The sequence below is a fragment of the Salmo salar genome, chromosome ssa01 (genome assembly GCF_905237065.1).
Source record: "Salmo salar chromosome ssa01, Ssal_v3.1, whole genome shotgun sequence".
Classification (NCBI taxonomy): domain Eukaryota; kingdom Metazoa; phylum Chordata; class Actinopteri; order Salmoniformes; family Salmonidae; genus Salmo; species Salmo salar.
In genome coordinates, this window is record NC_059442.1 from 159,213,478 (window position 1) to 159,222,780 (window position 9,303).

Here is a 9,303-nt window from a genome sequence, read left to right on the forward strand (position 1 = left end):
TCAAGATGGCTTTGGAAAAGTGGAGGCACTGGCTGGAAGGTGCAGAACAGCCATTCCTGGTCTGGACCAACCATAAAAATGTGGAATATCACCGTTCAGCAAAGCGCCTTAATTCCAGGCAGGCCCGGTGGGCTCTCCTGTTTACAATATTTATCTTCACCAATTTCCTGCTGCCAAGGGTCCAAGAATGTGAAGTCTGACACCTATACAGTTCCTCTGACAAACACTCAGTCTCCGAAACCATTCTCCCTACCTCGTGCCTTGCAGCCTCAGTGGGTTGGGGTATTGAGACCCTTGTTCGCAAGGCACAACGTTCCCAGCCTAGACCTGAAGGATGCCCGGCTAACCGGCTGTTTGTCCCTAACTCAGTCCGGTCCTGGAATGGGCTCATTCCTCCAGGCTGACCTGTCATCCCGGTTCCTGCCGTACCCTAGCATTCCTCTGACAACGTTTCCTGACGTCGCTGCCTTCATTTCCACGTGCACGGTGTGTGCCCAGAACAAGAATCCACAGCAAGCTCCTTCTGGCCTTCAGTCACTACCAGTCTCTCATCGTCCCTGTTTTCATATCTCTCTGGATTTTGTCACTGGGCTTCCCCCGTCTGATGGCAACACCATCATTCTGACAGTGGTGGATCGATTCTTAAAGGCCGCTCATTTCATTCCTCTCCCCAAACTACCTTCTGCCAAGGAGACGGCCCAGCTCATGGTGCAGCACGTCTTCAGGATCCATGGACTCCCGGTGGCTATGGTTTCCGACTGGGGTTCTGAAGGTGTTCTGCACCCTTATTGGGGCGTCGGCCAGCCTATCCTCCGGGTTCCATCACCAGTCGAACGGCCAGTCGGAGCGAGCTAACCAGGACCTGGAGACCACCCTACGATGTCAGGTCTCAACCAACCCCACTATCTGGAGCTGACAACTGGTCTGGGTGGAGTATGCCTGGAACACCCTTCCCTGTTCAGCCATGGGACTCTCCCCTTTTGAGTGCTCCACGGAGTATCAACCTCCACTCTTCCCAGAACAAGAACCGGAAGTCAATGTACCCTCGGCCCAGATGTTCGTCTGCCACTGTCGACATACCTGGAGAAGAGCTCGGGTAGCACTGGGTCTCGCCTTGTGCCTTTATAGGGTGTGTCCATGTCACGGCTGTCATAGGAATGAGAAGCGGACCAAAGTGCAGCGTGTGTGTCGTTCCACAATTTATTTTCAGCGTGAAACTATGCGATACATAAACAATAAAGTGAACTAACAAAAACAACAAACCGTGACGCAGAGGTGAAACATACACTACTCAAAAACAATCTCCCACAAACCCAGGTGGAAAAAAACCTTTCCCTCCCTCTGTGGAATGTAATCGAAGTTCATGTGGTTTCCTGTAAGTTATGGTGCGTGGGCGATTCTGTGAAAAGTTGGCAGGGATTCTTTCGTATGTCATGGGAGAGTGGAAAGGAATCAACAGTTGGTATTTCTCTTCTCCCAACCTCATGAAGTCATACTCATAGCACCATAATGAAAATTGTTTATGTTGAGGTTAATATTCTGTCTTGTGTGTTGACTCTCGTTTTCTATGTAGGCCAACAGTGCAGTCTCCTTGGGTGAAATGTGCTCACGATTGTCTAGTTATCATTACCCTGGACCTGGATAGAACATTTTAATAAATTGGGATTTGAGGGGGAGCAGCTTAAATCAATGACCCTGCAGTAATCAGTGGTGTAAAAATACTGAAGTACTACTAAAGGGAAAAATCCACCCAAAAACTATATTTTGGTATTTGTTTCGTTAGTCCATTGTTGACAGAGCGTTGGACTTGTCACCGAAAGGTTGCAAGATCGAATCCCCGAGCTGACAAGGTAAAAATCTGTCGTTCTGCCCTTGAACAAGGCAGTTTAACCCACTGTTCTTAGGCCATCATTGAAAATAAGAATTTGTTCTTAACTGACTTGCCTAGTCAAAGGTAAAATAAAAAAAACAATCCCAAAATGTTTTGTTGTCAGCAATCAAGTCTTCAAGATGTGTAACTTTCAAAATATGGAAATCATCATATGATTCTGCATTTTGCATCATATGATGAAAAGTGCATCATACAGGGATAATTTCAGCTTCTTGCATGGTGGGCGACACCAAGAAATATCACCTGCTACATGGAAACAGATTTTCTCCTGAGTTGGGCCTGAGTCGTATTTCACTGTTAGTTTTGCACAAATATTTGTACATTTTCAGTTATAAAACTGACCATTGTTTATTTTTGATTAAAAGTATTGATGAATGTACTTCACGCGCTGTATGCGTGTGCAGCCTTCACCCTGATTGGCTACTAGGTAGCTACTTCCCAGCTATTGCTGGACAGTTGTGCTTGTCAAGCAAGAGCAAAGGGCACTGTGTCCTGTTGCCGTTCTTGCCCTCCTCAATGAGTAGTCGACTGTATCTATCAAGGTGCCATCTAGATGTTTATCCATATTAGTTATTTATTGTGTAGGCTGCTATTCTACTTGCAGGGCTGCCAACTTTTGAAGATCTCTTGGAGTGAGATTTCCTATTGTGAATGTCATTGGCTCCACCCCTAAACGTGGGTCTGGGGGTTTTTGGTTAGAAAATGCTAATATCAACGGTTGGTGGCAGTGGCTAACCATAGCATGGATTGCAGTCTCATTGTCCATAAGAAACCAACATGTAAATATATAATTAATTTGGGTGAAATATTCCTTTAAATTAGGACCATAGAAAATCCTTGGCTGCCAGCCCCTGATCCATCTTTCCCAAATACTTGGGGTTTGAATATGTTCATGTGACATTTTAAATTTCTATAAATTACCCCACATTCAAGAAAAATGTAATGAATATCCATCTTCAGGTGGTTGAGGCTGATTTTCTAAATCCATTAGTATACTCTACATAGGCAAGACGGACTTGGAGTGGAAACAGTGGAATGGTACCTGGTTTCCAGGTGTAGTGAAGACATCAAAAATATGAAATAACACATGGAATCATGTAGCAACCAAAAAATGTGTAAACAATTCAAAATATATTTTATATTTGAGATTCTTCAAAGTAACCACCCATTGCCTTGACAGGAAAATAACGGTCATCCAACTCGGAATTCCAAGTTGGGAACTCTGGCCTCTTTCTAGAGCTCTGACCTGATGATCACTGACATCATGATTCAACATCGTTCTCAGTTGTCTTGAAAGCACCATAAATCCAGAGAATTACAGACTTTGATGACAAAGTTGATGACAACATTTTCCTACAAGGACCGCTGCGCCACCTTCCTGTTCAAGTGATCACAGCACAACAAGGTGAGTCAAAAAATGTATTGTATCCTGCTGCATAAATGATGTAATATGCCAGGGAGATATATATATATATACTGCAGCTAAGAAAGTAATACTAAGTGTATGGTGTGTAGTAAGCTGTTAGTAGCCCATGTGCCTCACTATAATAATTTGGTCCCTTTCTCCCTCATAATTTAGCCTACTTTTCTGACTTGATGGTGCACATGTAGCCTATAGCTTGTGTTAGAGAAATGTCATCATCAAATATTGTAAGAGCTTTCATTGTCTGCTTATATGCCCCCTTATTTATCTACAGTTCAGACTTGGTGTACAGCGAGAATACTGTAAGAACGGCCCATATTCTGTTGATGAACATTTCAAAAGTGCTGAACAAATAGTTATATTGACTATGTCCGTCCTTTCTTAATCGAAATTACAGATTGCCTCTTATCCGCTCATCGTCCCCTTATGTCATAGTTTGAATATCTCAATTGTCAGTAGAAACCACATTTGTTTAAGCAAGTCAGCCATATCAGCTCTGTTTTTTAAAAGGCATTAAATGAGGCTGAATTAACTGTTTTGCTGCCAGACAAGGCTCTGCTGATAGCCAGGTGTAGCAGTGGTAAGGATTCACTCCATGATGCTGAAAAGAAAGCTCTGTTGTTTGGACAACATTATGTAGGCCCTAAAAGTTTGTGGGCACCGTTTGTCACCGTTATAGTGCAATTCATGTATTGTTTAGTGTTGTTATGTGTAGTGGCTTTGCTGGCATGCATCTAAAACATTTTTGGGGAGTTTGCCCCACCAAGATTTACATGCTAAAATTGCCATTGGTGCGGTGGCAAGAAAATTATGATCTCCCAGGTGAAGCTGCCTCGGTTACATTGAGAGAAGGGTGCAACTGCAGCCCACAATTCAGGGCGTTCCTGAATTTGGGCATAGCGACAGGAAGTAGGGGTGCTGAGGATGCTGCAGCACTCCCCTAAAAAATCAGAAGAAAAAAAACAGCACCCAGATGCTGCATAGGCAACACAATAATATAAGACAGAGACAAGCTGGCCTGGTGAAAAATGTTCGCTGCAGCCATCGTTGGCTACTCTGTTGCAATATTAATATTCTCAGAGCAGTCGTGTTGATACATTTTTCAATATTCTCTGAGCCCCCTCCTTCATTGATACGTTTCAGTATTCTCAGAAACATCTTGTTGATGCAATGCTTCAATATTAGCAGAAGGTTCCCTTCCCTGGTGCAATTCCAATTCATCCCAAAGGTATTCGATGGAGCTGAGGTCAGGGCTTTGTGCAGGCCAGTCAAGTTCTTCCACACCAATCTCAACAAACCATTTCATGTCCCCACACATTCAGAAATTGCATTTTTGTCCGTGTGGCATCAGTGTGATTTAGGCCTATGCGGAAGCCTCCGAGCGGTCGGGTAGGCTGTTTGGCATGTTCATTCAGCTGGATTTAGGACTGCACGGTGACAGGCTGTGTGAAGGCAAAGCTTCTGGAAGGCTGGCTGGACCAGCACGGGAGAGTTGAGCATAGTTCAGAGTGTATCTGTTGCACTGTTTCACCGAGTTGTAAAAGCAAGCAGAGCAGAAACTGGCTACTCTTTAGTTGACTGATGTAGCTGGCAAGGTAACTGCTGTTTAACTTAACAGAAAAAATGTAAACTAATGTTTATTCACAGAGCTGAGTTAGTATTGTAACTGACATGTAACGTTAGCTAATGTTTCATCCCCTCTCTAATGTTTCATCCCATCTCAACTGAGGTGAATGAATAAGCTACGCTAGCTAGTAGCTACCACAGCCAGATCAGCTCTAGCCTCTAGTTATCTGTCAGATAGTGATATGAGGTGGCTATTATTACTGTCTAACAGCTGTTATTTGTACGGAAATGTTTTGTAGCCTTTGTTTTGTCCCGTTTCAGAACTAAATGAACTTGGCTAGCTTTCACGAAGTTGGCTAATGTTAGCTATTCTTTTTGCCTCAATCACACTAGACCTGAATCAAACGATGAAACCATTGATAGTCTGACGTTTTTTCAGTGCAATGTGAGTTTTATTAGTCAGTATGGCAATGTTACGTTATTGATCTGTCAGTTTCCCTAGCTAATTCCATACTTTTCACACTGACACAGTAATAAACAGTTCTAACTTTACATGATTTCTTCAACCTGTTCCTGCCTTCACCCGCTGACTTTCTGTCCAACTCCCACACCTGGTCCCAAACCCAACCGCAGTACCACAATGCTATTTGCAATGTGATGCAGCTCACTTGCCAGCCATGGTTCCATCAATTTTGCACCCTATAGGCAATATGTGCAAAAATAATAACATAATATGTTCAATTACCAGAGATTCTCACATGGCCCTTATATTGTACTACTGGGCTATATCAGTCACTATACTAGATGTAGTTTGAAGAGAGCAGAGTTGGGGAGACTTGCACTTTCTCTTGAGCTATTTTTATAGCCTACCTTTTAGGAGTGGGAAGATTTTCAGACGGAGAATCAGTAGCCTAAACTATGTGCACGTTGTGCCTTTTCCTTTTCAATGATTACATTTTTTGATTGCACTTCGACTCACGTTGGTTGAGCACCCTCCGTTCATTTATTTATTTACAGACACTGTAGTAAACAACAGTCAATTGGTATTTAAGTTAATTTCATATTCAAGTTAAGTGCCACTTGATTCTCCCCCCATGTAGGCAGCCTACTCTATTTCAATGAGACCACACATACTGTACTAGTGTCATGACTTCCCTCAGCGGTCAGCGTCGCTGGTCTTCTAGCCATCAAAGATCCACTTTTCATTTTCCATGTGTTTTGTCTTGTTTTTCCTCACACCTGGTTTCAATTCCCTCAATATCTTGTTGTGTATTTAACCCTCTGTTCCCCCCATGTCTTTGTGTGGGATTGTTTATTGTAGTGCTTGTGCACGTTCCCAGTGAGCGCACGACGGGTTATTTTTGTGCCCATTTATCTTGTTGTTCTGGATGCAGATGGTTTTGCTTAATAAATCTCCGGTTATTACCCAGTTCTGCTCTCCTGCGCCTGACTTCTCTGCCGCCAATTACGCACCGCACTACAACTAGGCACACCTGAGCTCTCACGCTCAACTAGGAGAAGAAAGCTACTGAAGTTGAAGCATCAAATTCTGAGTGTGTGAATAATGCGAAATGCAGCCCTCTAGTGCAGTCAGTACACAATACTATGCTCATAATGTCTTAGCAGGGTCAGATGGTGACAGGGGTCGCAGCAGGGTCAGACAGCCAGGGAAGACCAGTCTACAGAGCTTATGTGAATTTTTATTTTTATGTGAATTTTGCAGTAGGCCTATATTAACAATATCAGTGAATGATACAAAGTTCCATTTTGAATTGATGGGTAGACCTACAGTAGCTACAGTACAGCAGTTTAAAGCTACAGTCTGGGATCTGGGAATAATGGTCATTTCAATTACTGAACCATTGATAATTATTTTTCATGCCTCATTTTAGGAGGATCACAGGGGTCTCAGCAGGGTCAGGGAAGACCAGTCTGTGATGAAGGTTAGGTGAATTTTTGCAAATACACTGTATTCTCTCTGCATCAAACACTGGACAAGCCAGATACTATTTTAAGGCCTCCAAAGTTGATTTCCAAACTGTATCTATGGTTGATAGAGGCTTTTCCTGATGACAAAAAACATGTAAAACAAAAATGTGAGTAAGACCTAGTAGAAGCTATTGATGATCAATGGATACTAATATGTTTGAATGTCCAGTGTCATGACTGTCCACGAGAATCCAAATAGGTCAGATCAGATTTGCAATGAATAACTTCAATCAGACTCCCTCTCACCCTAGAGAGTGGGGGGGGGAGAATTATGGGGTTAACAACTGTAAATCAAGGAGAGAAGATTCACGTCTCCCTCTCCATCATTCACCAAAGGAATGTCCTTTGTTTCAACAGACTTTTCCCGCTGGAACTCTAACACGTTCAAAAGCGAATACTGGAACAATATTTCTAACATAGAATGTGGGGAATGGTCATAGGCGATCTATAGAACACTAATGTCATGTTTGTTATTTTGTGATAAAAAATGTTATAAAGAAAATACTGTAACTTGGAAAGTATACCCACTACAGGTATGACATTTCAATACAATGTGTTGTGCATGTAATATGAACAATTATGAAGGTGTTTTTGTTAAGTGACAGATGTGATTTGAAAAGCCATAAGAGATAGTTTGGGGCACAGTAAGTAGTGAGTAACCCCTGACTGAGGTCAGAGAGCATGTCATCCTGCCGGAACCACCCCTTTCTGGCAAACTGTATAAATGATGGGTTGAGAAATTAACATACCAGACCAGAAAGACGTGAAGCCGCACGTTTAAAGTGGTTTGAACTTTGAATCTAAACACGAGGTAGAGACAAACTCACCTCCCGGACATTTGCTGGTACGGCTGATTAGCTGTCCTAAGTAAAGTATCTTCGAAAGCCAATTTAAGTTGAACCATTCTGTTACTCTGCTCAAACCATCACATTACGCTACTCTCATCACCCCACTGGGAAACCATCTATACGGCTGGCTAGCCTATTTTAGAAGAAGCATCTTCAAGAGCGAATGGAAGGTAAGTTAACTCTGTAGTTATGTTCAGGACTACACGACAAGTCACCTAATAACGGACAACTACAGAGGACAACAATAGAAGACTCATCTGAACCATTTCGGACAATCGGAGCCTTACAAGCGTGCCGTGAAAAAAGGTCCAACTCCCTTTCCAAGGCTGCCCTGTTCACCGAGAAATCCTGGCTAACCCAGGCATTTCACGTAAATACATTCATGATTTCTTACTCAAAAGCGTGGGCTGCGGTTCGTGTACAAAGTATATGGTTACTGTAAGTGAGAGTAGTTTCTGAATGTAACAATGTTAAGTGTCTCTGTCCCTCTCTCTCACCTCTCCATCTCTTCTTTAACAAGCAGCCATGTTGTTGTCATTCCGCTAGGGACCTGTTTTAGCGTATTAAGTCTCTAGTCAATAACCGATGCAAAGTGTGTATTTTTATCCTGTGTTCCCATTTAATTAGTAAATAAATAATTAAACCAATTTGTGTAGTACTGAATCATAAGTAAGGCTCTGATTTTTTGCATAAGCAAGGAGGTTACGACTGTTCAGAATGATGATATGATACGAGGTTATTATTAATAAGTTGACTGTTTATGGATGTGATAGGTAAAGACCTTTTAGGATTTAATTCGGGAGATGGTAACTCTAGAACCGCTTTTGTGGTGCCCCAGATCCTAATGAGTTAATTGTTACATGATTAATTTAATCGGGTAACAGTTAAACATAGTTAGGTAATTAGATAAATAACAGTCTTCAAATTAATCTTAAAGTCAAGCCACGACACCAGTCATGTTCATATCATCTCAGAAATAAATCACTGTAGTTTAAGGCCATCCATAGAACGTACTACATGTCAGTGAAACTGAATGCACTCAGAAATGTCATTCCTCTGCTGGAGATGTAAAACACAAAATGTGACATATTTGCATATGTTATGTTCTTGTGAAGGCTGGCTGAATTCTGGCAAAGAGTATGTTCTTTAATCTCAGCATGTCTACAGATGATCCCTTCTCCCTGTTTCTGTTTGCTTGGAAATGTTGAATCTGGAGACTGTTATCTGAAGAAGCTGTGTAACCAATTATTTATAGCGGCTAAGAAATGCATTGCCATTAGTTGGAAGGTTGGTTTTCCTCCCACAATGTCAAGTTATTTATAACTATATTTGATTTATTACAAGATTAGATGTATACCAGGCAACTTTCATAGGGTCTGGTTGCCTTATATGGAATAAGAAGTCTGTATTGAAAACATGCCCTCATCAGAAGAGATACCTATGTAGGCAATCCCTAGCGGCTTGGCTGCTCATTCTTGGCCTTGGTGGTCTGCTGTCCTGTGGGTTGACACTCTGGCCTTGGCCTAACACACCCAAAACCAATATTGAATGTTTCACTAAGATCCTAAAGCTGAGTGAGGTGTGTT